General features: G+C 41.7%; 2 long non-coding RNA genes across 4 annotated transcripts in view; both read left to right on the top strand.

Annotated features, from left to right (window-relative positions):
• Positions 1-4,560, top strand: part of LOC128794525 (uncharacterized) — a 54,982-nt gene extending 50,422 nt beyond the window's left edge. The window contains exons 2-3 of the long non-coding RNA XR_008433169.1: positions 3,093-3,294; positions 4,437-4,560. This is a non-coding gene — a long non-coding RNA (uncharacterized LOC128794525). The remainder of the gene's footprint in view (positions 1-3,092; positions 3,295-4,436) is intronic.
• Positions 4,561-15,471: 10,911 nt separating this feature from the next.
• LOC128794523 (uncharacterized) overlaps positions 15,472-27,517 on the top strand; it is a 28,220-nt gene continuing 16,174 nt past the window's right edge. For 2 of the 3 annotated variants that reach the window (XR_008433165.1, XR_008433166.1), the window contains exons 1-2: positions 15,472-15,539; positions 23,024-23,311. This is a non-coding gene — a long non-coding RNA (uncharacterized LOC128794523). The remainder of the gene's footprint in view (positions 15,540-23,023; positions 23,312-27,517) is intronic. The other variant, XR_008433167.1, reaches the window with a different exon arrangement.

Raw genomic sequence — 27,517 nt, 5'->3', positions numbered from 1 at the left:
TGAGCTCCCCTGCCACAGAGTAAGGCTCTCCTGTAAATCCCAGGATGCTTCTGCCTTCAGCACACAGAGGAGCAAGACAGCCTGAATTTTGCAGTAAGGTCAAATTGCAGGCATTGTGCCTGCGTGTTTTGTAGCTGAAAGCCTTCATATTCTTTCTAGCACACACTGGCTTGATTTGGGCACCAGTCTGGAGTGCAAATGAATGTGGCTGCATTTTAGTTCCAGTTGGTTACATCACAAACTCAAAGCACTGTTGATTGGCCCGGCTGGGGATTCAACAATGACTGTGAAGGGAATAGCATGGGCACTAATGCTGAGGTGCATTTGATGAGGTTTCCCCAGCAGCACCAGTTTGCATTATGCTGTATATATTGTTTATGTCTTTGGTCACTGAAGTCAGTCAGTTCTTCTGAGTAGTTAATACAATTATCAGCTCATAGCAAAAGAGGTTAAACTGATTATTTTTTTAAAGGACTTCTACTGGTGAATTTTGCTTTGCAGGGCAATGAATTCATTTTTTACCAGTCCAGCTTGTGTAATTAATTAATCGGTTACAGATGAGACATAGAACTTGAAGATTTTCTTTTTCTGACATATATTACTACATATCTTGATTTCTCTTTGTAGTACTTCAGTAAAGCTGGAGTGAGGGTCACTTACTCTATTATTGACTCCCTGTTGCATTGCTTTCAAGAGCTCAACCATCATGGTATGTCACACAGCCATGCATTTGAAACTCAGTATACTTACTGTCTAATAAGCTTCATTTTCTGTGCCACTAGCTTGTGTTCTATAGTGTTGGTTTCCCAAGCATGGTACTAGGCAATTTTAGGAAATGCTGGTACAACTGTAGCAATTTTCCTCAATTTGTTCCTGACAAAGAACTTGCTTCAAAATTGAGTTGGCTTCCTTTTTGTTTGAAACACTGGTAGACACAATTAGCCTCATTAACCCTGGTTTCTGTTTCATAACAGAAAATTAGCCTACAATCACTGGTTTGCTGGAAAACACTGTTGTAATTAGTCCTCAACAGTCTGATATAAAAATCCATTGCATTTTTAATTTCTCTGACATATACAGAAAACATGCCTGATTTCTCACTTAGCTTGGGGATTGAGATAAAGGCAAGGACCAAGTTCTTGGCTCGTTTAGAGCACTGTTGAACAGATTGGACAAACATCTGTCAAGAGAGTCAGAGGTGCACTGGTCCCACCATGCAGGAGGGCATGAGGTGGTTTCTGGAGGTCCTCTGCAATTCTGTGAGATTCTGACCCTTCAAAGAGCATGAGACCCAAATAAGGACCACTTAAATCCTGGACATTTTTACTTACCAGTCCTTCCAAAATGCTATATTATTCCAGATTTATTGCAAAGCAGAGTTCAACCTTGTTCCAGCTCTGGGATTGTAGTAGCACTGAAGCAATTTTTCTTTATCAGTTTAGAAATGAACAAACTTAAAGGTAAATCAGACTAATTATTCTTAAACCTCTGTAGATAGTCTGAAATTGGTTGATCGAAGAGATTTATTACTGGAGTAATTTATTACTGGAGAGATGTATTACTGGAGTAATGCAGGTCCTAAAGGACTAGTAAATATGTCTAGTAAATATGTCAATGAGTATGATTATGTTCTCCTGAAATAATTGATTATTTCAAGATGGTTATTCCAGTCAGAGAGGAAAGCAAGAGTTCATATGAGTTGCTAAGCCATTAGTTGGGACATCACTCAGAAGTTCACAGAACTAGTGCTGTGGTAGGGTGAGGTGTACTAGATCAACCTGCTGTGAACTGGTGTTTAAATTGTGTCAGGCTCTTGTCCAGGCACTGTGGAGCAGAAATAGAGGTCTGTGTACACCTGTGTGCGCAGAAATGTACCCAAGGACTCTCCTGGAAATTTGGGTACCTCAGGCTAAATTACTTTCCCCTGTGAGATGGCAAAGGTTTGTGAATCCAGACACCTTCACTTGCCTTAAAAGTGAGAAGACAACCTTTCTTATTTTGAATTCAGCATGAAAACTCAAGAAGTAATTCCTAATCTAGGTCTGTTCTTTCCATGCCTCTTGCCATCCAGGAAAGAGAGATGGTGAGTGCCAACCTCACGAATGTGTCACGAGTGAGTTTAGTGAAGGATTTTGTATAAATGTTTAGCAGTATTCTAGTGAAAGACAAGAGAAATTATTTGTATTAATAAGAGCTTCTTAATTCACCTTGCAGGAAAGAGAGCAGGTTTGCAAAAGCTTCTAGGACTGCTTGTACAGTAAGGAGCTGAAGACTGAACTGCGTCATTTGTGGAGGAAAGGGATTATCCCACAAGTCTGTAGTTCCTAGTGAAATTTTTGCCTAAGGGACAATTTTCTCCTGGATTAAAGGTTCCTCTTATTTCTCAATTAGCTCTAAATGCATGTGACACCCTGGGGGTGTCTCCATTTGAATGGTCTCAATTGCTTCTGTGTCCACTTGGACAGGCTAGAGGACTGTGAAGAGAAGCTGAGCTATTCTGTCTTGATAGCTGAACTGCAAATGAGGAATTCTGTAAATCAAGTTCAGGTCACTACATATGTTTGTCTTAAGTTCTTAAATAACCAAGCAGTAACTAAATAAACAGTAATTTAATTTATTAGATGCCCTGAGCATTTATAGAAAAATGTTAGGGAAATGAATATGCACAAGAATATTCCACAAAGAAACATACAAGCACTGACAAAAAGCAAAGCCTTCAAATGCCATGTTCAGTTCATTCGTGCATGAGGCACCCTGTGTGCAAAATGGAAGTGTTTGGAATGTCAGCCAATCAAGTAGTCTAATTGGCTGAACTACTTAAGTACCTCTTCATATAGAAATAGGTTCTAACATTTTTCTGTCACACTTTAACTCCTCTGAAGTATGCCTGAGCTTTACTGTGCTTCCAGCCAACTGAAGAGTTTTCTAAGGCCTCTGCCTGGAGAGCTGCATGATACGTTGAGCTGTTACCTAACACTTCATCTAGCTGAGAGCCCTGAGGCACACACCTCCCTCAGAACCTGATCTTGGGGGAGCTCTGGAAGTAGTCCATGGATAAGACATGGTAATAGCTTCTGTTTCTCCTATTCCAGCATGGCATAGTTGTGCCCAACTGGACTTGAAGGTACCTGCAATTTAACTTCTTCCTGCATGAATGGAGTTGGAGCCCCATTTTTGGCTGTGCCAGCACAGCTATGCTGTCAGTCATGTGAAATAGCCTCGGCACATGAACAGTAGGTGAGAAGTTCAAGTACCAGAGGTCAGCTGAATGTACCGCAAATTACAGGTAGCGAGGTGAGTGTGTGGGGCTTCAGTTCCTGCTAGCAAAAATACATCAATGTGTGCTCCAAGCAGTGTTCAGGTAGAGGTGTGCTCCTGTGAAGGAAGCACATCCTTCCCAAGGGCAGAGTGGGGAATTCACACTATGCAGTGTTGTCGGTCTGCAAGGCTGAAGAACACAGAACAAAGATGATAATTAGAGCCTCATGAGTAGTGATTTCCATGTTGGTACTCCCAGCTTCTTCACTGATTTTTTTTTTTTTGTGAAGAAGGAGGATAAATCATCCAGACCATATAAATCAATTCACTCTTCTGTAAAATGATTATTCTTGATAGTTTGATTGCCACACTGTGCTGCATGTGACTGTTTGAAAGATGCCTTGAGATGCTTACATGAACATTTCTATATAAAGGCAAAGTGCTATTAAGTGTCTGCTTCAGAACAGAGTCAAACTCTGCAGGGGAGCAGTTTCCTGTGCATGCACACAGACTCTATCACTTGGCCTGTATTTGTCAACTTGTGTTTGTCCATCCTCCCTTCCCATGTTTACTCGTTTGGTTATTTCACACTACATTCACCCTAACCTGAAAAAGAAGAGATTAGATTAGATTATTTCAAAGATCTGCAAATGTAGTAGAGTGCACAAGGGGCATTTTTGGCATTATTGTTCTGTGTATTTTGTTCAGATAATTAAGCATGGAAAGGTCACCTTGTGTTCTAACAGAAAGCATAGAGATACGGCAGAGAGAAAAGCCAAGTTTGAGCAAAAACTCTTTAAGGAGAAAGGATCAGCATCTGACAATATTTATTACTTCTTTAGTGTTCCCTAAGATGCTATAATACAGCAACCCTATGCCAATACAATTAGTTTTCAAAAGCTAAATATAAAGTATGAAATTGTATACAAGTTAAGGGCTAGGCAGCTCAAAGAGTGCACACTGGTGACAGCCATTTGGCAGTGTTTGTTCTTTGGGACAGACATCCAGATGAGGTTTGTTCAAAGCACATCAGCCATGGCACTTTGTAACTCTCAAGAAGAGGCCACATGAGGAGGTCCTTCTCTTGCCATGTGCTTATGTGCCTTGTCAATATCATGTCCTTAATAAAAAAAAAAAATTTAAAACCCTCAAGCAAACAACTATTTTTTTCTTTAAAGGAATCAGAACAGTGGATAGAGTTGGATTATGAAGTCCCAGCAACTTTTTTCTGTATGCAGCTTAACCCTGCCCATTATTCATCTGGTGAATTCTTCCAGAATTCTTCCAAGCCACTGACTGAACTCATAGGTAAGCTTGGTCCACCTTGCAACATCCAGAAATCCCTTCCTGAGTTATGAACATGGAGGAGGGATTCAGAGGGTTGTTCCCCCAGCAGCTTTGGGGTATGAAGTAGGGCCAGATGTGAGCTCTTGTGTACACACACAAAACCAGTCTTTCCCTATCTGACCCTTGCAGCATCAGAGGGACTAAAATAGCATAACTATAGTTTCTTGAGGATGATCTGTGCTCTCAAGTACCTAAGATTGGAAGGTTGATTTCTGTTTCATGTTGGACAAATGAGTGCAATGGATGAATATAATAGGAATCCATTTTTCTTCTGTTCTTGGCTCTCACAGAAGATATTTAAAATTCACTCTTAGGAGACCACCTTGCCTCACCTATGATTGGCAGGGAGACTGTCTGTTCTATGCAGAGCTGTAATTTATTTATTCCTTCTATTTGTGACCTAGAGTTCTTTGAGCATTTTCCCCCTCTCACAGAAAAAGTAATTCTCTCTCCTACTTCAATCCTACATCCTTTCTTATGAACACTTGGTAAAGATTTCATTTTTCTGCAATCTTTTTCATCTCTTACTAAATAACCCTAGCACTCTCTTAGAACCCTGCTGACATTTTGTGTCCTATATACTTGAAAAATTCTTATTTGTCTTTATTCCTTGAAAATATTTTCTACTCTTCCTTTCAGCCTTTCCTAGCCAGATTTTATTCTTTTAGTTTTATTCCAGCACTTGCTCACTTACTGATAGCATGTCCCTTTTCTCATACACCTTTCATAACTTTTAGTTATGCACGCATATTTTTCCTGTATTTTACTTCACTGGATGGCCTTTATTCTTCTGAATCTGCTGAACCACACAATGCTCCAGTCAATTTTTGGCTTTTCCAAGGCCAAGAAAAGAAACCTATAAGAAAGGAAATAGCGAAGGTTTGGTGTGCATTGTGTATCTAAAAGGAACAACTTCAGAAGGGCTGTCAGGGTTTCAGCAAGCAGTAGACCCTTGGTGGTGCTTGTCCTCAGTGAAACTGTGATCATGTTTAAAGCTAAAGTACAGCACTTGCTTTTAGGGGTAAATGGTAGCCCCTGTTCCTAGAGGTTGGCTTCCCTGTGAAACAGGAGCAATATAATTATCTGGGATACTCCCCCAGATTCCTTCATGGCAAACTCACAGTTTGCTTGTAGAATTTTTTTTTTCCCCCAGTAAAGCCTGCTTGTTCTCCTTCTCCCTCTCTTTCTGAGATGCTTTGCTTGAGTGCACTTATTGACTGTGGTATGACAGAGCTTCCACTTGGCCTTGCTTCACTCTGTTTCAGCCTTGACCCCATCCCTGTGATTTCTGGATCAGCTTCTGCTTGGTATGTGTGCAGTGTCTTGCCTGAAGTTGTTGTGTCTCTCTGGACCAGGCCTCTGTATGTGTTTGCAGAGCTCAATCACAAAACCAGAAATTCCTGAGTTAAAAATGTCAATATGGCTTCTTTTGTGATTGTATTCTCTTCAACCCTGCCACAGTGGGCCACAAGCAGACTTTCCAACAATGCAGCTAATTGAGCAGGTTTTGAGGACTTCAGAAGTCCTCCTGCTTACCAGATAGGGAGATTAAAGAAGGATGATGGCACTTCCACAAACCCTCTGAAAGCCATTACATGGTCTCAGGTGGGATTATCCCCTCTCCTGGTTTTCAGTTTAGCTTTTGGTTAAACAGCTGTACTCTTGGAAGAGGACAGGATGAAACTACAGGGAAGCAGAAGAAATCTCCAGTAAGATGCGCTCCTCACTGAAAAATCTTTTACATCTCAGCCTCTGATGCTGCAAATTCAGAGCAGGAGAGGAGGCAGAAAGCCAATGGTTCAGGATGATAGAATTTATTGTTGCAGGAGAGGAAAAAACCCATTGTCTGCAACCACATAATCATCTTGCACGGTGTGTTATGTTTATAAAGAACAGGGGGTCACATATGGCTGGCTGTCAGCAAGAAACAGCAAGCTTGAATTAACATTAAAAGAGCTGAGTACTTAAGAAATCATATAAGTACATGTAACAAAAGCAAATGGTTTCAGCTGTGATAAAAGAACAGTCTTTCCTTCCTTCAGACTTGCCTCTGTGTTTCCTTCCTTAATTTCTTCTGTCAGGTTTAATTATTTACAAAATGCATCCTGGTATTCAAAGGGTAGGACCTAAAGCAGCCAGATTCTTTACTAACCCTGTGGTAACATTTAAAAAATCAACTTAGACCTAAAAAAGAAAAAAATCTACATGCCTTTTTAAGTACTGCCACATCTAAAGAGAGGTTCAGGTTGAAATACAGAGTGCTGTTGTGCAAATGACTCATTTTGGGACAATTTTAGAAGCTCATGTTATTCCCTTACTGGCTTAAACGGCCCCCATGGTCCAGTTGTATGATATTAGAGATGGGAACAAGAGCTGGATGTAGATAACTAGGGCTGGCCTTAACTGTGTGGGGTAGTTGTAGGTAGGAAAGAAAGAGCCAATTCTCAAGGAAAGAAAATGAGGCCAGGAAGAGGATGAACCCTCTTCATCTTCTGGTGCTTCCTGGGGCTTAGGGGTGTCAATGTACAATGCTGTATTCTAACACTGACTGCTGATTATTCAAATGACTATCAAAAAAAATACACTGCTGAAAAGAATATACTGAAGATATAGTGCCCAGAAAATGCCATGCACTTCAATGGGAAGTTTTTGCCAGAGGACAAAAGGCCTGGGGGCTGCGAGAAAAGACAGAAGGAAATATGGAGCCTGTCCTTCCCTAGGGAAAAAAGAATCCATTAATTTGTATTGATTACATCCCTAAAGCATTACAATTTTTTTTTTCTGTGTTGTTCAGGTCTTACTGTTTCTAAGCCATGGAGAAGAGGGGGGAAATGATGAAGAGCAAGGCAATGGTAGCTTTACAAGGAACAGAGAAGATTAAATATGGAGCTTGTCCATCTCTTCCATTCTCTATCCTGCCTCCCACTTTCCTTGTCACTACCCATGCAGCCCAGCACCAGAGGCTGGCCCAAGCTGAGGGTGGCAAAGGGAACAAGAGGGGTGGAGAGGGACGGCTGAGTGGCTGAGGGGTTGTTTTCTGATGGCTGGGACTGGGCTTCTAAACAGTTTGCCATTGATGATCAGAGCCCACTCAGAGCACAAACCAGCTTTCTCCTCTCTTCTCTGCTGTATTTTCTTGATCATTCATCATTAACTTTATTGATTAGAATAAAGTGTAATTATAGGGAAAAGTAATGAAAACAATGTTCTGTTGAGATAGCAGTTAGAAAAAGCAACAAAAAAAGGTGCTTGCTAGAGCCCTGTATGACAACTGGAGTGTGGAGGTGGCTCCCACATTGATGGGACTCACAGAAAAAAAGCTGTTCCACATCACTGTTCACCAGCCTCTCTCAGTTATTCACTACCCACTCTGTGTCCATGTCCTTACCCCTGCTGCTCTTTCCCAGAGTCTCTGAGCCTGGAATAAGTTGGATTTCTGCTGATCCATTAGATTGGGGTGAATTCTAGCAGTCCTGGCAGGGAGGCTTCTTACAGCTCGTACTTCTAGTTTACTTCATGCCCTTTTCTTCCTAGCAGGGCAGAAAGGTGAGGAAGAGGTACAGGGAGAGGGAGGCTCCTGCAGCGTGCCTGGGGCAGTGTGATTGCAGCTGTCCCTTGCCATATCAGAATGGGCAAGTAGGTGACAGGTCTGATCTGCTCTGTTAGCACTGCTTGGCAGAGCGGAATTATGCTGTCTTGAACAAGGCAATAACCCTTTGTGTAATTCTAACATTTTGAAAGTGCTCTTTATCCATGTTGCAGATTTGCAGGGAGCTACTGTCTGTGTCCTCCAAACATGATGATCAGGACACATTACTTGCAGATGCAGCAAATGCTACATTACTTTCTTATACAAAAGAATTTTTCTTTGTGGTAGGGAGAAAAGCTTAATTCAAAACACAGTTCACCAGAACGTGAAATAGTATTTTAATCCTACCTTATGTTATCATTGTGGTGGCTTTAGTTACACACTTCACTGGAGAAGTAAAACTTTTCACATCTATTTAGTGTACTGGCTGACCAAGGTTCCTCCAGTCCTGGCTCCTCCCCATAGAAACGGTCTACAATAGCTTTGTTATCTGTCTCATCCCCCCTCCTCCTCTGTGCTTTTGTCCCTGGTTTCCGGCAGAGCTCTGCCAGCCCAGCAGTTAGCCTGCCCCACAGTGCATCCCCAGCTGCTCTGCTCCCCTCTGTCCACATTTGGTTCACTCTGTTGAGACCAGGACCTTGGCATGTATTTTACCCTGGGGTCTGTACTTTTCTCCATGGTACTATTTATCACATATTCTTTCTTTCCCAGTTCGTTATTTATTCAAGCATACAATTCACATCCTCCCACAGTGGGGATTAGTAAAGGGTCCTGCTTGGTAAATGGGAAGGTTTTTTTACTCATTTGCTTTGTATCTGTGGTGGTTCTTTCATTGCTGAAGTCACTGTTTCTGGCACTCCTGCGATATCCATGCTGTGATCCCATTCAAATGAGCTCCTTCACATTCTTGTGCCTCTTCTCCAAATGATAGGCGTTTGTCTGTAGCTTCATGTCTTGTTTTTTCACTCAGCTCCAGCTGTGGGTTCCTTGCACCTTTCCACTTCCAGTCTCGTTCTTCATGGTAGTTTACATTCTCTTTCCTGCCTGCAACAGAAGAGAACTGTCCTCTCCCCATTAGTTCTGGTCTGGACTGACTGACCTCCTCTTCTTGGCAGGTTCAAGAGGATTTCTCAGAAGCACCCCTTACTGGTGCTGTTATTGGATTGGTCCAAAATTTCTCTCTGTTGACAGAAGCCTCTTTTGCAGACTGTTTCTAAACACAACTCTGAAATGTTTTAATCTTTCACGGTTGCAGCTCTGCTCCCGTCTCTGTCACCTCTCCCCACTCAGCCTTCTTTGCCCAGATTAAATGAGAACTGCAAAAAATGTCATCTTCTTTATGACTAGCCCTGACCCAAAAAAGTTCCCTGCTCTGACAGCTGCTTTCTTTTTGGCAGCCACATTACTGTCTGCAGCACTTTTAAACCTTCTCCAGTTGTATCACACATTCCCAGAGAAATTCCAGCTCTGACGGCACTTCTAATTGGTTTGTTTTTTCACTGTATGTCTTATCTTTTTTTACTCCAAGTACTTTGTGTTGTCCCAAAGTTACCCTGAGCCAAAGAGGGCGGCAGGGATTTGCCTCATTCAGTGTCCAACCTCCAGTACCCTGGCATGGTGTAACATGAGAACTGGCATAAATGGAAAATCAGTTTCGAATGGCTCATGCCAGCGCATGTAGGAATGTGTTGACTGCAGACAGTGTGTTGTGTGGATTGCACAGATAAGCATATTCTCTGCTATACCATCATTCAGTGTACAACCTGCCATGAATGTATGTATCTGCTCCTATACAGATGGATTAGTTCTTAATGTAGTTCTGTTTTCTGTAATGATCTCTAATGTGTTCACTGTCTTTTTGATTTGGTCTTCTGTAGCTAAATCCGTCTCAAATATACCGTGCGCCATAGGTATGTAGGAACGTCAGATGGCTCTATAAGGGCTCCTTACCAATTAAAACATATCCCCTGTGGATCCATACAGTCAAGTGCTGTAGTTTGATCCACCAATACATTTATTTCCTGCAGCACTGTCACTTATTAAAGTTGCTGACCATAAGAGGGGAATGATTCTCTTTAGGAATTAAACTACCACCAAAAACTCCTTTGGTGGGGGACATTCACCTGTCTCCACAAACAGCCCAAGTGACTGAAGAGGGCTGGAACTCACCTGCAGAAATGAAGAGCAGGTTCTCTATAGGCGTTGTTCCAATTTAGAGACTGAAAAAATGGCCTCTGGCCTCTGCCCTATATGGAAGGATAATGTGGGACCAATGGATTTGTGTACACATGAAGCCAACATGGAGGAATACAGAAGCATTTGTTAAGTACCTCCTTTTCTTGCCTGGAGCTCAATAGGCTGTACCTGTTTATCACCACAGCCTGCATTTGGTGACACCTGCAAGGCACCGTGCTGTACTGTCAGAAACCCCCAAGCTGTCTCTGGGGAGGCTTGAACCTGCACATTGTCAAACTGCACCAGATCTGGAGTCAGTTCAGAGCTGAGCTGGGAGACTCCTCAGAACTCTGCCTTGCAGGGAGGAGAAGCCTGCTGTGTTCCATGTGCTCTGTGCATCCCCAGGTGCTCCTAAAGTATAAGCAAATGTCACTGCACGGCAGCGCCGCAGCAGACACTGGTGAACAAGTCAAATGTCACGGAACTAGCAGTGATACACATGCTCTCCCTGGTCCAGAGTGGTTCACAATGGGAGCTATTCTCCCTTGACAGCCCTGAAAAGAGGACTAATGCCTACTGCTGATTGACAGGGTTTTCTGACAGCAAAGCAAAGCACTTTTTAAAGACAATGACTTGTTTACTTTTCACTAAAACTTGAATTGAAGATATTTCATAATAGAATTTGAGCAAATTTACCAGATGTTTCATCCTACTGTGCTTTTCTGGCAGGTGTACAAGACAGAATGCTGACTAAGGCTAATAAATCAGGCTGCATATGAAAGTCTTGGGGAAGGAATACAATATATATGCCTGAAACCATTGGAAGATCTTACCCCATTGATCCTTGGGAATTCCTGATGTTTCCTGTGCTTTTCTTAGACACTGATCTCAGATACAGGAGGGGAAGGGGGTCCTGTTCTGTAATTGTAGCCTATGGTGAGACATAGCTTTGTCTAACAGCACTCCTTGTGCTGGCATTGGAGATCATAGACATAAAAATGATTAATATATTTCTAGAGTCAGGCAATTATCTCTCCAGCTGGGAGAGAATGGGAAATAGGAGTTTACGGTACATTCAGGTTGGCTGTGTCCCAGAAAAGTACTGTATTTCTCTACAAAATAATATTCCTGTCCTCATTTGTATCCTTCTCTTCCACCCCCTCACTCCCTGTCCTTTTCCTTTGTTCAGTTTCTACTAATCTCTTTGCTTCCTTGCTACCTTATCCTGCTGAGCTCTGCTGGTTCCCTTGGAATCAGGAAATAAAGCCACCTGTAGAAGATCTCCTTCTTTTGGGGACTTACATTGGATGTGTTTACCACACAAAGCTGTTTTAACTCCCCTTCTCTCACAGTACCTGATTCAGTTTACTGACCACTGTGCAAGTTTGGGGCATTCAGTCTACTTTTGCTTACTTTTCCCTAGGCTTGCTTTTATTTCCTCTTACTGCACTTCTGCCAGCTCTCTAGATATTCACCTCCTTGTTTCTCTCCCTATATCTCTGGAAATAGGAGATGAAGTTTCCACACCATCCTCCAAGCAGAGGGAGTAATACAGGAAAAGCTGTTTGTGTTTGTTTGACTGCACTAGGAAAATATATATCAAACTCTTCACTGAAGCCCACACAAGCAACACTTGTGCTAGTGATACCTGGTTCACTAGGGTGTAAGAGGCTCTGGGTGACAGCACAGCATCATGTCATTCTATCCTTGCTTGGAGTGATTTAATTAACATGCCCCTCAAATCCATCTGCTAATGAAGGTTATGCTAGCTGGAGTCTTGCAGTGTTGTTCCTCCTGCATGGCCATTTTTGAGGATTCTCCCTCACAACAGGGTAAGAGTGGTACCAGACAACCCCTCTTTTAATACAGGAGAGGTGAAATCATGATACTCAAGCAGAGCAAAGTATTCTTTAAATAAAAGCATGGACAGATATGTACCCACAATAAACAGATTGCCTTTGAGTAAAGTTTGTCCATCTGAGCAGCGGTGCCAGGGGAAAAGAAGCTGCATTTTTAAATCATATTATTTTAAAAAGTTCTGTTATTCTGTGTGTTGCTTTTATCTGAAGATTGCAGGCACTTGTGATTATCTGTCATTTTATGTTTATGCAGCTGTTTTAATTCTGATAGGTCACAGATATTTGGCACATGGCAGTAATGGCAGCCATCTCATCCAGCATGCTACAAAAGAATGGAGAGACAGGGAGTGCTATGGCGAATTGACACACTTAGAAAAATGCCGCAAAGCCATTCCAGTCCGTTTTTAATGCTGTGTCACAGCAGCCTATGCTCAGTGAGTTGTGGGATTTTCAAGTTACCTGTCTGTGCAAGATGAAGAGCTCAGCTGGCTGTGCAAGGATTAAACCTGTACCTCTTGTGGCAGTAGGTATTCCTTGGCCTCTGCACCAGCTTGAGGGTTAAGGGGCTGGAATAGGCAACACTATCTTCCAGCTCCTCAGGTCTTAAAACCATCAATACCCAAAGTTATTGTGATGTTCAGCCTGTGTGAGTCTGCACAGTTTGGGCACCACTCCAGCTGCAGCTGCTCTTTAAAGTTGAAAAAAAAAATGCTTGGAAGGTGTTTGGTGTTTTTTTTTTTTTTTTTTTTTTTTTAATTATTATTTTCTCAACTTTGAGAATAGTTTCGTGTTGTGTCTCTTTCCCCTACCCCTTCCTTCAACAGCAGTTTCAGTTTAGCTTGTGTCCCACCACTCATACTCTCACTGCAGCCTTAAAGGAGCGCAGACCAAACCTCAGCAATTTTCAGCAAGGCCACAGAATCGTTGGAAAAGTTCCCACTGCCTTCTTCAGTGAGCTCTAAAAGGCAGACTCCAGCACTTCCAGTGCTGCTGTAAATAATGTCTAGAAGGGGCCGGATAAGGAATAGGGGGTACACACAGCCTCGCTTCCAGCTTGACTTTCATTTCCTTTGTCTCTTTTAAGAGAAACAAGGGAGCTAATTTCATGTAACTTGGCACATCATCTGATTGTTGGGCCTTTAGGGGTATGTTTGGGGCTGTCTCTCACACCCACAGGATTTCAGGCTCCAGGTTTTACTTGGAGGAGCCAGAGAGGCCTCTCGAGTGCCTGGCGGGGAGAGCACAAAGTGTTAACTGCAGAAGCAGCACTGGAAACAAGGGCAATTTTCTGGCTTTGATCTGTCACTTGGCAGTTCCAGGAGACAGGCTTGTCTGGGGCTATCTCTGCAGCAGAGTTTGGAGGTGGCTGAGAAGGCACCGCTCAGCCTGGGGGATCAAAGTGCACCAGAGAGCAAAGGAGCACAATGTCCTCTGAAGCAGGAGCTGCAGAATATAAATGTATTGTTGCTCTCCGCTGGAAAGCCAACAGGGAGGATGAGCTTCCCTGTTTTCCCTCTTTCTGTGGATTTTTCAACAGGTTAAATTGCATTTGGTTGTTAAGGATTGTGAGTACTGAGAGACAAATGCTGCATCTCCAGCTTGAAGGAAGGCAGTGTTGTTAGGGTGGGGTTAGTAGCCAGATGAAGTGGAAGATGTTAAGTTATTGATAACTTAATGTATCATTCCCTTAATTTAACAGAAGATGACAAGGAGATGAATTAAATATAGACAACAGACATGAAAGAACTCCAAGAATGTCTGTGTTCTTGTTCAACACTAAGGTACAGAATGCATGATTTCATGCAAATCAGACTTAATTTATTTTCTCTTTTGCTTCTTCAGTAAAATATGAAATGAGAACAAGAATTTTTTTCCAGCATTCCATACCTAGTAAATTCATTCTGGGAATGGAGGAAATAGAGTGAATATGATTCTGGACAATGACATCGCCAATGATCCAAAAATATTTGCACTGGGTGACCTGTATAGTCTCTTGAATATAAATGAGCCACAAGGGAAAATTTCTATTAAGAGCAAATGCAGTAGCTAAAAGGGTGATATAACTGAATTGGAAATACGCAGAAGGATTAAAGCTTGCTGAGTTGTACACAGGATTAAGTGAATTGACACACATGGAGAAAATAATTTCAATAATTAACAGATTTTTGTTCTTCGGGAATTTTTCTGGGAAACATAGTCATAATTGTCATACTATACAGAGTAAGTTGCTACTGTAGTATACAATGATAGAATAAATCCATGTGGTAAAGGGGTGACCCATAATAATATTGTTATGCTAGACAGTAAAAAACATACATTTGAAATAAAATTAAACTTAGCACGTTAAAATGGATATGTTACATTGTGTAACATACAGTCTGTTAGACACCTTCAAAATGACAGATTGCTCACTGGGTTATCACACAGCATTTTGTCCTTCAGGGTGGCCCTTGTTTACCAGTGAGGGACTAAAACACATGCAGGGCAGAAAATGTTGCTGGTCATGCAGAAAGGACCTGAATTTCTTGGTTATCTTTCCTTTGCTAACCCTCTATGCTGTTCCTTTACACAATAATCCTGATGAAACAGGGCCTAGCAAAAGCAATAGCTGGTGATCCTGTTGGGAACTAGGTGGTTGTGGCCATTGCTACTGTTCACCTGCAATCTAATGTCTGCCTAAGCCACAAGCACTCCTCTCAAAGTCAGTCAACCTGGGCCATCACAAAGGCTTACGGGGTGGAGTTTAAAGCCAGGAAGCTGGACCAGGCAGACTGGTAAGGGCTTGTCTGCCTTCTCACAGTTTCAGGCTTCTTGTATTGTTAGTGCTTGGTACTTACTGGCAGGTTAAGTCTAACTGGTTAGGATTAATGTGTATTGAAGGTTACACCTCTGTTTTCATAGCCTTACAACTTTCCAAGGCATCTCTCTTGCCACTGAATGTTTTCACGCATGGTCTATGGCAAGTGTCACTCATTTGTTCATTAGCCCCTTTGAGTTCTTTATTGAAGCCAAGTGATTGAATCTTTCTAACTTACTGGGGCAAGGAGTAGATCTTATTTCCCTTTGTGCCATGACATGGTGTTTGCTTTCAGTAAATAATAATAGTGACAACTTGATCATTAATGGGCTGTTAGGTGTGCTTTATGAGACCAAAGCTGTACAAATTATGTTTAGTACATATGCTTAATCTTCCTATGTGACACTTGAAGTTTATTAACCAACATGTAATCTCTGGTGTTGCAGCACCTGTGAGGAAGACGGTTCCTTGCTGAATATTTTAAACAGTAAGAGTTCCAATACCAACAATTCAGGTAAAGCATCCTTTGTGATAGCAGTAAGTATAAAAGATTTCCCTGAAACAGTTGTGACCTGCCTGTTTTGCATGACTTGAAGGATTAGCAAATCTTTATTTGAACTGATAGTGATTAAAAAATGCTCCTTGACAAAACAGCTGTTATTCACATGATTAAGACAACCACTAACTGGGGAGTGGTGAACAGTAGCCAAACAAAAGCTGTTCAACTCCAGCCCTGCAGTTAGTGCCAAAACATTGATGGGCAATATGCAACTTTTAGTCACTGCATACAGGACTGTGGAAGAATGAAGAAAGGCTCTGATCCAGCATTGCCCATTGCCTTCTTTGAGGCTATTGCAGTGGTGTGCAGAGAGGGTGATTTGCTGGTTGGGGTGTCCCTGGTAGTACTGGGCTTCTTCCTTTCTGGTGGAAGAAAGTGTGTGTACCTGGAAATGTTTATGATAGTGAGTAAGGACTTGATGTGGGCTTAGTTTTATGGTCTGTTTGCTTTAGTAAAACATGAGGAATTGATCCTAAAAGTGCTAAAGGACAAAGCTAGAACGCTGTGCTAATGATCTTGTAGGATATGGCAGCAGTGCTCTGCTGTATAATGTTTTTGCCCTTCCTCCAAATAGTACCTGAAATCATTGTCTGTTGTGAATAGCATCATCTATTACCTCCCAACAACAGTCACTTGGGGGCTGTTTAGGGTGTTTATATTAGGGAGTTGGATTTTTTGTTCTCTTGTCATCTATGCTGGGATTTGGATTTAATACTGGAAATACGTTCAGCACGGACAGCGGGGCTGTAAGGCACTGTGGCTCTGGGGAGTTCTTTGCACAGTTTTGTCCTGGGTAGTATCCCACAGAGATGAATTTTACTGTCATAGCCAAAAGAAAGTGTGAACCTGCTGAAGGAACACAGTTGGATATTGCAGTTCTCAAATTGTAAAGAGGATGTTCCTGAGCAGTTCTGTTGCTATGTTGGAGAGCGTCAGGAATGGTCAACAAATGGCCTTGACCTGTGGTGCAAATCCCTGCTGTATGTCAGCCTTGAATAATGGTAACTGAAACTCAAATCACTTGAGTTATGAATTAATTATAAACTACACTACTGAAAGCAGAGTAAAAAACACTTTAGGTGAAAGGTGAATCAAATGCTGGTTGGTTGTAGCATAGCAGGAGCTCAGGTGAGTGCCTGAAAGCTCAAAAAAACTATACAGAAGATGGCTGTGTCACTTTGAGTGTTGAAGCCCTGCTGAAGATTCCTGCAGCTTCGCCCAGGATTTATGCTCCAGTAAGGGATGGAACTTCTAATGTGCATATCTGTGCTCAGGCAGTTTGGTGTATGGGGCTTTGGATCCCCTTCTGACACGTGAAACCCTTTTTGAATTTTGAGCACTGTGGCTAGATGGTTTTTTTTGGGATGACACAGATGCAATTTATGAATAATTAATGGCATTTCAAAAATTCTGATTGTACTGTCTGGGGAAATGGACTAACTACAGTTTGCTCCATTTAAAAGCAGAAAAATGTTTTTATGGTAAAACTCCAAACTGTATTTGCATATTCCTGTGCTCTGCTATCTCACATCTCTTGCTCCCTGTCAATAAACAAGATTTTTCAGTAGTTTGCTCAGTAAGAAAGTGTTCCACATTATTTCCTGCAGAGGTTTCTGTTGAAGTGGGCTGGCTGTAAAGAAGCAGTAACTCCTTTACATTCAGTAACCATACCATTTTCTCTATCAGCATGGAGCATTTGACTCATGTGCCCTAGAAAATAACTCCTCACTCCCACTATGTGCTCATATACTGAGCTGAGATCTAAACCTGACCTTCAGTTCTGGGATGCAAAGTCATGATCAAAGTCCCTGGATGCGGGAGGTCAGTGTTCCAGCATCCTTACTCTCTGGGGTGAGAGTCCACTATTTAAGGAGTAGTGTTGCGAATTCAAAACAAGTTAATGCTTTCTAAGGTCTAGTGAAGTTACAAAACCACAGTACAAAAGAGCCTGTCTGCCTTAAATAAAAGCTTATTATAGAGCTCAGTCTTGTTTCTATTAAGGTCAATAAGGGGATCATGCTTCTAAATTTCACCCAGTCCAAGTAAGAGGCTTTTATAAGGGGGGAAAAAATCTTCATGTGAAAAATTGAGATGCTTGTTTTCCAGCAAAAGCTGTAATACCATTCTTGCAATAATGTGATGCAAGGATGCTCTTCAGGGAGCCTATTTCATAAACAATACAGAAATAGTGGTTCTGTCTACAGTCTTCTCTCCCACACAGCACCTTGGACCGTACTGAGTACTAGGCCTTATGATGCAGAACTTTATATTCCCCATGGCTGAGGGACTGGGTTTTCATTAAAGTTAACAGCAGAGGAGGTAACTAATAGATTAAGCCAGATTTGGTGCTGTGAATGTGTAGCAAAGTTTTGTGTGATTTCATTTTCTTAATTTGATACTCTCAGAATGTGCACAATCCAGAGGTGATTTGATTGTGAAGCTTGCAAATAGGCTCACCTCCTGCTGTAATTATCAGACAGTCTTCTGATCTGTCAGCATGCATAAACTGGGTATTTGTATGTGCACAGGTATCTGCCAATCATAAAACTTTCGAGAATTTTGGCTCCGTTTATTAGTAACTTTGTTTCATGATTCTTGCTCTGAGTTTCTTGTTTGTTATTCCCTATTTTCCATACTGGAAATGGTTACCAAATTTACGTAATAAAGGAGAAGGAGTTTCCTAGCAGTTGCTCTTCAGGGGGAGATTGTGATGAGGAGGCTAGGACTTCAGATTTCTGCAGAAACCTACCTCTGAAACCCATTTCTGCCAGTGCCTCACTGTCATGTAGCAGCAGCCTTGGCTGCAGTGAGCTCCACTCGTCCAGACTGCCCTGACTTGTGAGTAATTTTCTTGTTCACCTTAGCTACCTAGGGATTTGTTCGGTGTTGAGGAGCATATATTGAACATACCCTGGAGAGCTGTTAGCCATATAGCTTCTCCACTGATTTTCATGGTGGCCCTCTGTTAGATCTCTGTATGTTGCTGTGGAAAAACTCAGTGCCCTCTGAGTTTAAATTCAGGGATCATAAAGACCTAATGTCACTTTCCATAAAGGAGAGAGCAGCAAATTATTCCTGACTGCATTTTGCCTTTCTTTTGCAGTGTATGAAGATGGGGAGGTTTATGAGTTTATTGTTATTTCAAATTACTTGGTTAGTTCTGCATAACATTGTTTATGGGTATTTCACAATGTTTTTGGACATTCTCAGAGACAGAAATTAATATCAGGGTATGATCAAGTAAAGAAAGTGCTTGGTCCCAAGTTCCTTTCTATAGAAATTAATGAAGTGTTTTTTTGGGAATGAGTTCTGAATGTGTTAATTTGTTGATTATCACCAGAGATTGACAGAGAAGTGTCAAGTGCAGTAATCCCAAGACAACAAGGAGAGATGGAGAACTCAGCCAGTGCTGTTTTTCTCAGTTCTCTTCAGGCATCGACTTGTCTGATCAGTAGTCCTAGTAAATCCAGAGGGACTGTGTACTCATGTCCCACTGTTCCTCTGTGCACACATGCACAGCAATATTCCTGCCCTAGGTGCCTCTTAAAATGCTAGGTGTTACCTTCAGAAGATTGTTTTCCTCCCACATAGTCTCAGCTTTACCAAGGTTGGATCTCCTTCAAAGAGAGCAGCCTTCACAGTCCTAGCAGGCTTTCATCCATGTGGCTTCTCACTTCCCCTCCCCCCCTTCTGCTTTAGCTTTCTCTTGTTCACCTCTCTGCTCTGCAGCTTGCTTGGATGCCTTGCTGCCTTGGGAGCTCAAGACCAAGGATTCTTTCAAGCTTTCTGTCCTAGCATGTAGCTGATTGCATTCAAACCCTTCCAAATGTGACTGGCTGTGAGTGTGTTGCATGAGATGGGCTGAGGGCCCACCTAACTCACTTTCAACTCTCTCATAGTTTTTCCCATTCCTACTGGCCAAGGAAATCACACATCCTTTTCCTGGTAAGTAAAAAAAGAGCTCGAAGACTTGCCCTGTGGTTTCCTTCCTACCATTAAACAGATCCATCTCTATACATCTAATATAATTTTCTTTTGCAGCCAGTCAACTCTCTTGATTGTGCTCTTTGCTGATCTGGTGGTTATTTTTGTTGCCTCTGTGGAGAGCTGCTCTCAGCACACCCAGAGCCAACGTTCCTGACAGGCAGCACAATCCTGGAGTGCCTTGGCAGGCTGCCTGCGTCTGTCCTGCAGGCCCTGGGGGGACTCTCACATGTTTTGCCGCTTACTTTCCTCTTTCCTAGAGATCTAACACAATTTTGCAAGTAGTCACTTGGAGCCATATTTCCCTTTGCCCTGGAATATTTTTTTATTTATTTTTAGTAAACGTTTGTCAGTATTTCTAACATTGTGCCTCCAGCAACGTGGCCTGGACTGAAGCCACGCAGCAGTCTGACAACCTGTTAGGCGAGTCTCCTATCAATTAGGCTGCAGCTGTCATTGGATCTATTCTCAGCCTCCTTGGTACGTGTTTGCAAATAACAGGGGCTGCTGTTTTTGCAGCTCTTGATTTTTTTTCCTCCGCAGCCAGTCAAGAACATTTTGTCCCTAGAATTCCTCCTGTCTCCTTTGTTTTTGCTTTCTAATCATTCTTGCTTTATTCTCCTAAGAATACATGCTTATCGAGGATATTATTATAAGTAAAGTGTCCTCACTCTCTTTTATGTAATGCACAAAACAAGAAAAATGTCCCCCAAAGATACAAAAAAAGGAATACCTTAGTCCAGGCTATACCTTGAGCCTTTAAACATTTTCAAACTTTCTCCAAGCATCCAGACTGCTTCTTACCTGTGGGGAGCTGCCATTTTGAAAGCCCATATTGCATGGAAGCTCTCCATGGGGGCTGCCTTGTTTCTATTGGTGTCTGAACTTTGAGGTGATAGTGTGCTTTATTATCAGGTTTTCCACAGCTAGAAATGAGTGCCTGACAATGTACAATCTGTTAGAATTTCTTCTTTTACCTTCTACAATTTACAGTTTTCTCTTCTAAAATATAATGAAGATGGCTCTATAATTTTTTTGTTCCAGATGTTACACACTGCATGCTGGTACTTGATGCTAATTTTTCATCCAGCAATCTGTGGAGTACAGCCCAGTTTGTATTAGATAGAGGAGCATATAATTTCTTTTGTTTTGCTTCCATAGGAAATGGGAAATCAGAAATAGGTTGTTCTAAGGCAAATACACTCACGGCATTCCATCCTTGGGTTGATTAACAGACAAACTTTGATATAATTTCTTTCATAAGCCCAGCTCCATTTTTGCTCAAACCCAATAGAAACTATTCCTCCTTCCTCTCAATCCATAGGTTCTAATACCAGATCTCCAGCCAGCTTGCAGCTCTGGAGGCAGAACCAGCCAATCATAGGCAGATTGAAACAGTTGAGTTTAGATCAGCTCATGCTGAATTGGCTGAAAACCCCCTGCCTGCCTGGTGGGAAGCTAAGGAGAGATGGGGCTTTTTTTTCTATCCCCACAAAATAGCACACAATAATGCAAGAACCCTCCCCTGTTGTCACTCGATGTTTGCTCTGCAAGAATATCCACGAGGAGCCCACTCAGTGCTGTGGCTGAGCTGGCATTCAGAGCCATCTTGAAGCTCTTGTGTATAAAATTATTCCATACAGGTAGCCCTGTGAAGCTTGTAGGCACTGTAAGTGTTTATACAGCCCTGCCTGGCAATGCTGTACCCAGAATAGGAAGATTTCACCAGAATCCCAGCTGCTTTGGTGTTAGTGCATCAAGGCATGGGGCAGCTAGCTCCTTGAAGGAAGCCTGCAGAGCTCTGGGCAGTCACGAGGAAGAGGGGCTTCTCTGGGAAGAATTAGGGAAGCCAGAACACACAGAAGGCCTAGGCAGGGCACTGTTGGATTGTCTACTAGTGCATTTGCACCTCAGAAAGACCTGAGAGCTTTTGTGATCCTCTTCCTAGGAAGGGTGGCTCTAAATCCCCTAGGAAGCCTCTATTTAGGCTAGGATCTAGGCTCCAAATTCAGGTGTTTCATGAAATACTTGTTGGAGATAGATCCTGATGAGCAGTGCAGACCTTTGGGCAATCTCCAGCTGAGTTATTTAAGGTTTCTCAAGTACTTATTTAATGAAGAATGCATTTCACATGTATATAGCATTCTACATTTTTCCTGCTCAGCCACTGAGCATTCAACTCTTTGAAAGTGAAAGCATAGTTAGAACAAACTGCCATCCTGCAGACAAAGCTTAGTTGGCAAGAAGATGTAGTTTATGCAGTATTTATGTCCTCCTGGTAAACAAAGACAAGTAAAATGCTTTACTTGTTAACAGCAACTCAAAGGGAAAGCGAATGATGGCACTTGCTGTAATCATGTTCGGTGTTCTGAAGGTGTCTGTGTTGTTCACCTTTATTCTAAGCTCTTGTTTATAATTTGCTTCTGTTTTAATAGTGTGTGACTGTTTCTGAGAATGCAGCCTATGACTTTGTCTCCAGATTATATTTAAGGAGAAGGGTTCTCTCTGGATTTTACAGTGATAATATTAAGTGCAGCAGGAACATTGGTTAAATAAGCAGGAGAGGCCAGAGCTGACTACTTTGGTGTTCATTTCGTTGTCAGCTGCCATTGGAATAGTGTTCAGATTAATGTGATTACTCTTTGCAGTGGCTGCAAGTTCACAGACCAACTGTGCACTTGCATCAAAGTCATTAGAATGATTTTAGTCCAGGTTTCCTACCAGAATTATTTATATAAAATGCAGTTGTAATTCTATACTGGCCATTTACACGTGAGGATTTCTATTTCAGGAAGCTTTGGAAATAGCCAGGATCTTCAACTGCACCCTTTCCAAAAGATACAAGATCCTTTTAACATTTAATGATGACTGAGAAGGTGCTTAAAAATAACTTAGAAGCACAAAGCACATTAGTGTGGTCCCCACCAGTTATAGGACCAGACTAACAGTTAAATTTTGGATTCTGTTTGCTTTTCTTGTCCTTTCTTGCTTCATGACCTGAGGTGAATTGCCTAGTTTCCATTGACAAATGAGCTTAATACTTATCTATTGTCTATATTTACATTATTACATTTAGGAGATGATAGGATCTGAATTCATCTTCTCTAAGGAAAGAACTGTAAAACTCTGTGGTTGTCAGGTTGTATAAGATATATCCTTCTACTTGACTGCACATGGTATTATCTGCTGTATAATTTGCTGGGTATCAAGTCCATTTCACATGCACAAGGTCCCTAGTTAATGATGGTAGAAGTTCTTTTGGGAGGGATTATGCTTACATATAGATTTGTAAAATAGTGAATATAATGGCAAGCTAATCTTGACTGTATCATTTATGCTTTGCTAAAATTTATACAATATAGGTAATCAATTAGTCCTGTTCTCCTGCGTGCTGCTAAATTGAACATGAACAGCTCATAGTGGGCAGCAGTAAATAGATATTTATATGTACACAGGTACCCCGTGCAGTGAAAGGGGCATGCAGGAGACAAGGTACTGAACAAAACAGCCCTGCAAAAAAAACAGGCTTTCATTTAAAGGAAAAAAAATGTTGCTGAAAGCTGCAAGATTATTAGCATTACTATGCATGAGCAGCAGTCAAAAAAGGTGTTACAAGAGGAAGAGAGACATTATTCAAGTGTCTAAGAAGATGGACCATCATCAGCAGTGGAGAGAGAAAAGCTTCCAAAGGAATAGCACAGCATTTCAAACATTAAATTATAAGGGGACTGAGGCTTTAAAAGGTATGTTGGAGTTTCTGCATTATTTATAATTTGAGATTGCCTTTCCCTCTCGATGCTTAAGTTTTGTTCCATTCATACAAAACAGAAAAGTCCTTCTCATACTTCTCAGCTTCTGGACACTGAACCAGCTCTAAGTTTTAGGATATAATTTACTCTAAGAAGGCAGTGATTACCTGCAGTGCTGCACTGGGCTGAAGCTGCTTCTTGGTAAGATTGGGAAATGAGGAAAATTTGGCTGCCATTACTCTGGAGCTTGGGAATAGTGGACTTGAAATTCTGGATTATTTTGTATTTGTATTGCATCCATAGCTATGAGCTCCAGGCACTGACAGGATTTCACAGTGCTGGGTGCTGTTCTTTCCCCAACACAATTTAAGGTCTTGTGGACACCTTTTTTGAACCTAGTGCACAACTGCACTGACAGTGCAATCACTCAGAGTGCAGAAGCTTACACTAGAAAAGAAAAAACTGCAAAAATATACCTTGTATCAGTTGCCTGAGCAAAAGAAGCTGTATTGGCAAAAATAAAGGTTTTTTTCCCCCTTTTGCTCATATTATATCTGTGCCTACATTAGGGCTTTTGCTGGCATAGCTGAAAAAAAAAAAAAAAAACCACAGCTAGCTGACGAGGATATGCTGACATTTTTTTTAAATAGATAATGGATCAGTGTGTGTTTCTGTATGTGGGGAAGGGGGAGGGTGAACCCAATTTAAAATAGAAGTTTCTAAAATTGGTTTGCACAGATACCCTTTAAATGGCAAGTACTACTACCCTTGCCAATAACTTCCTGCTTCCTGGCCCTCCTGTCCTCCTCACCCAGGCTCAGACCCCAGTCCTGTATTCCCCTTCCCTTCCACCTGGTCTGCTCCACACCCTGATGTGCCCAGCTGGCGACTCTTGCCTGCTGTCCTCAGTTCTCCTGCCTGGTTTCTGCCCTGGCATCCTCCCACCTCCGTGCCTCTGCCTCCACTTTCACTGCAGGCAAACACCTGCACTGAGGCTCCAGTCCACACCTCTGCCACCATGAGATGCCCTTGCTCCCTGAAGTGGGAGTTTCTTGCCTTCTTCCCAAGGCCTCTGTTGGGTTTGAGGGCTCAGACTTTGCATGCAAACAGCAGTGTTCCGTACACACTGTGCCATTGCAAAATGCTTCATTTCCTGCAGCCAAACTGCATATTAAGTCAGAGAGCAGAGAGATTTCAATTTCTAACATGAAGACAAAGAATTTCTGGAGAATATATTTAGGAAAAGATGGAGCTGTGGTAAGGTCCCAGGACTAGAGGCATAAATGTTGGTTCTGTTGCTGCTTCTCCTGACCAGACAATTACTATGTTGTTCCCTCACTCATGTTGGTTGGTCCAAATGACACAGACATTATCTAATAGCTCCTGGGGAAGGAATTGATCCCATAAGGTCTTTCCATGTCATCACTGGACAAAAGTTGCTGCTTTAGTGCCTCAGATTCTTTATGAGACTTGACGGTCATAGGGTATGAACCCTAATTTGATCAAACTAAGGTGAGGTCCTGGGATGGTTGAGTCTGAAAGTGCAGGGAGCAGGGATTAGCTCTTTCTCAGGTGATTAACACTCCTTTAGAAGCAAAATTTTGTGAAAATAGATTGCTAAATAGGCTTCAGATGGTGTGAGAGAGTGAGGGGTGAAAGGCAAGCATGCTTCTGAGCAGACAGCAGCCTGGGAAAATAGGTCCTTGAACCACTCACATGTCAGGATTTATAGCCAGCACCCCCAGAGTCCTTACTGATGGTTATTGAAGGTAATTCATAGGTTATGCACCTGGAAATGAAGCATATGTAATAATTTTTTAAAAACAGCAGTGAGAGGACTTGTTTTAATTTTTTTTTCTGAACATGAAAGTTTAAGCGTTTAAATAGCTTTTAAGTAAGTAGCCCAAGCCCATTGGTATAAATTATTTGTTCAGAGTTTAAACTGACATTTCATAAGTACGTTAATTGATACCCCACTAACTTGCTATAGGTATCTTCCAAAGTGCCAATTATCTGCCTCAACATTCCCCACAATTTAAGTTTGTTAGTAAGAAGCTAATTATACTAGTTTATTGCTGATGGAATTACATCAAGAGTAGATTTCACTCTTACATACTTATTAGACCTCAGTAAGTGATCCTTAGCAGTCTGTTGCTATTCAATTAGCAAGTAATAACTTACTTAATGAATCTAATTGAAATGCTTATTTCAGTCAGGCACCTCATATAAAGCGCTTTACTTTGAGCACTTTCCTGAGTGCTAGTTGTGTTTACTTAACAAGAACTAAATGGGGCCACTGAGGAGAACTCAAGACTATGATGAGAACTGAACCAGTGATAGTAAATTCCTGCCAAACATGACTAGAAGCATCTGCCAGGTGATTTCTGTTTTACTGAAGTATCACAGGAATAAACCAAGACTTCTGTGTCTCTGAGGATTTAAATCCACAGGGAGGATTCTGCGGCATGAAATTCTCAGAACACATCCTCCTGCAGTGGATGTAAACACGCTGGCTGCTCTGCTGGGAGCTGCATAGCTCAGCTCTGCTGCTCTGCATGGATGCTGTCATTGAGTTCTTGTTCCAGTTCAACTCTCTTAAAAACTCACTCCTTCTCCCTGGGAGCCTGCACGTTTGGCTTGAGATCGATAGATGTATGATGATGGGTACATTTAATGATCTAAAGCTATTGGTATAATTACAGCCCAAAAGAGGATACAACTGAAGGGTTTTATACTGTTCCATGTCCTTCAGTGAGACTGACACTAAATCATGGTGGATTTAATCTTAGCTCACAAGCATGATCTGCACTGAACTGTTGTGAGTGACCACTCCTGAGGTGAGCAATACCCACTTCCTGTGTAGAGATGGGTCCCTAATAGAAGTGTCAAGGGGGTGTGTGCAGGGTACTGGGCTGTACACACTGTGCTTGGTGAGCTGTTAGGTGAGAGTCTCCTTCATGGGAAGGGCAGAATTCAACTGGGATTTTACAGTCTAGGAAAGTATAACCTGCTGTGCTCATTTATGGCACGGGAAGAGCCAACTATGGTTGGCTTCTGAAGCTGTTTTACGCTTTAAGATTAAAAGTGTGTTTTATTCTGTAATGAGGATTTAACAGACAAGACTTGTGTTTGTGGATAAATGCCAGGATATCTTCCCAAGCAGTGCTAACAAATTATGCCATTTGGCAATATTAGTGTATGGGCAGTAACCTTTTCTCAAGAATTTTTAGCAGATAGATTTAGTGTCAAAAAAACCCATAAAAGCTGAAATATCTTCTCCAGTATATCAGGTTTGTTACCAACCTTTTTATGTATGCCTTCTACTCATTGAATTGAAAGACCTTATTGATCTCTTTGCAGCTGAACTGATTATTGGGGTAAGAGAGAGACTTCCTGAAAGAAGGCAAGAGAAATTATTCATTTAACATATTCTCATTTTAGTAAACTTCCATTTAACCTCCAGGGTTAATTTAAAAAAAAATTGCTGGTTGGCTGGCATAAATGTATTAAATCAGACAGAAACTGAGTTCAGGCTAGTACATTTAATGTCAACGTTTGTAATAATCTTAGGGGGAAAAGAATTCACATAGACTTATTAGTATTCCAGAATTGCTTTATTTTAAAACAACAGCCATGACAGCAGAAAAACTCAGCGAGGAAAGTAGCCCCCAAAATGGAAACAGATTCTGTAACCTTGGATAGTAGAGAAATTCTTAAAAAAGATATTAGGGGCTTTGTAAATCTGTGGTTATTGGTCGAAATTCTGTTGTCATCAGGAGCTAGTCAGTGTCTGTAGGGCTGGGATTAGGGGATTTGGTGTGTTGTCCAGTGATGCCATGGGTCTTCCCCATGTCTACAGGGTGAATGTTATGCATCAGAGCCGGCGTCTTTGTTAATGTCTGAACAGAGAGCAAGGATTAAATAGGCCTAACAGCTGAGGGGATTTTCAAAGGCACGAGTGGCATTTAGACACGTATCCTCTGCTCGTTTCTGTCAGTTTTCCAAACTTGCTTTCAGACCCCTGGTTTGGGTCTGTTGCCCCACTGCTCTCCCTGACCCTGTTATGGACAAGCTACTTATGGGTGTTTGATGGGGATCTGGGAAAATTTTCAGAGACAAATGTCAATACTTGATTTACACTGATGAGATGAAGGAGCCCATGCTTGATAGGAAGGACTTAATAGGGAACCATCCTGGAGA

Source organism: Vidua chalybeata, chromosome 13 (genome assembly GCF_026979565.1).
Source record: "Vidua chalybeata isolate OUT-0048 chromosome 13, bVidCha1 merged haplotype, whole genome shotgun sequence".
NCBI classification, from domain to species: domain Eukaryota; kingdom Metazoa; phylum Chordata; class Aves; order Passeriformes; family Viduidae; genus Vidua; species Vidua chalybeata.
The sequence above is the reverse complement of the archived record's forward strand: the minus strand, read 5'-3'. Positions and strand labels throughout refer to the sequence as shown.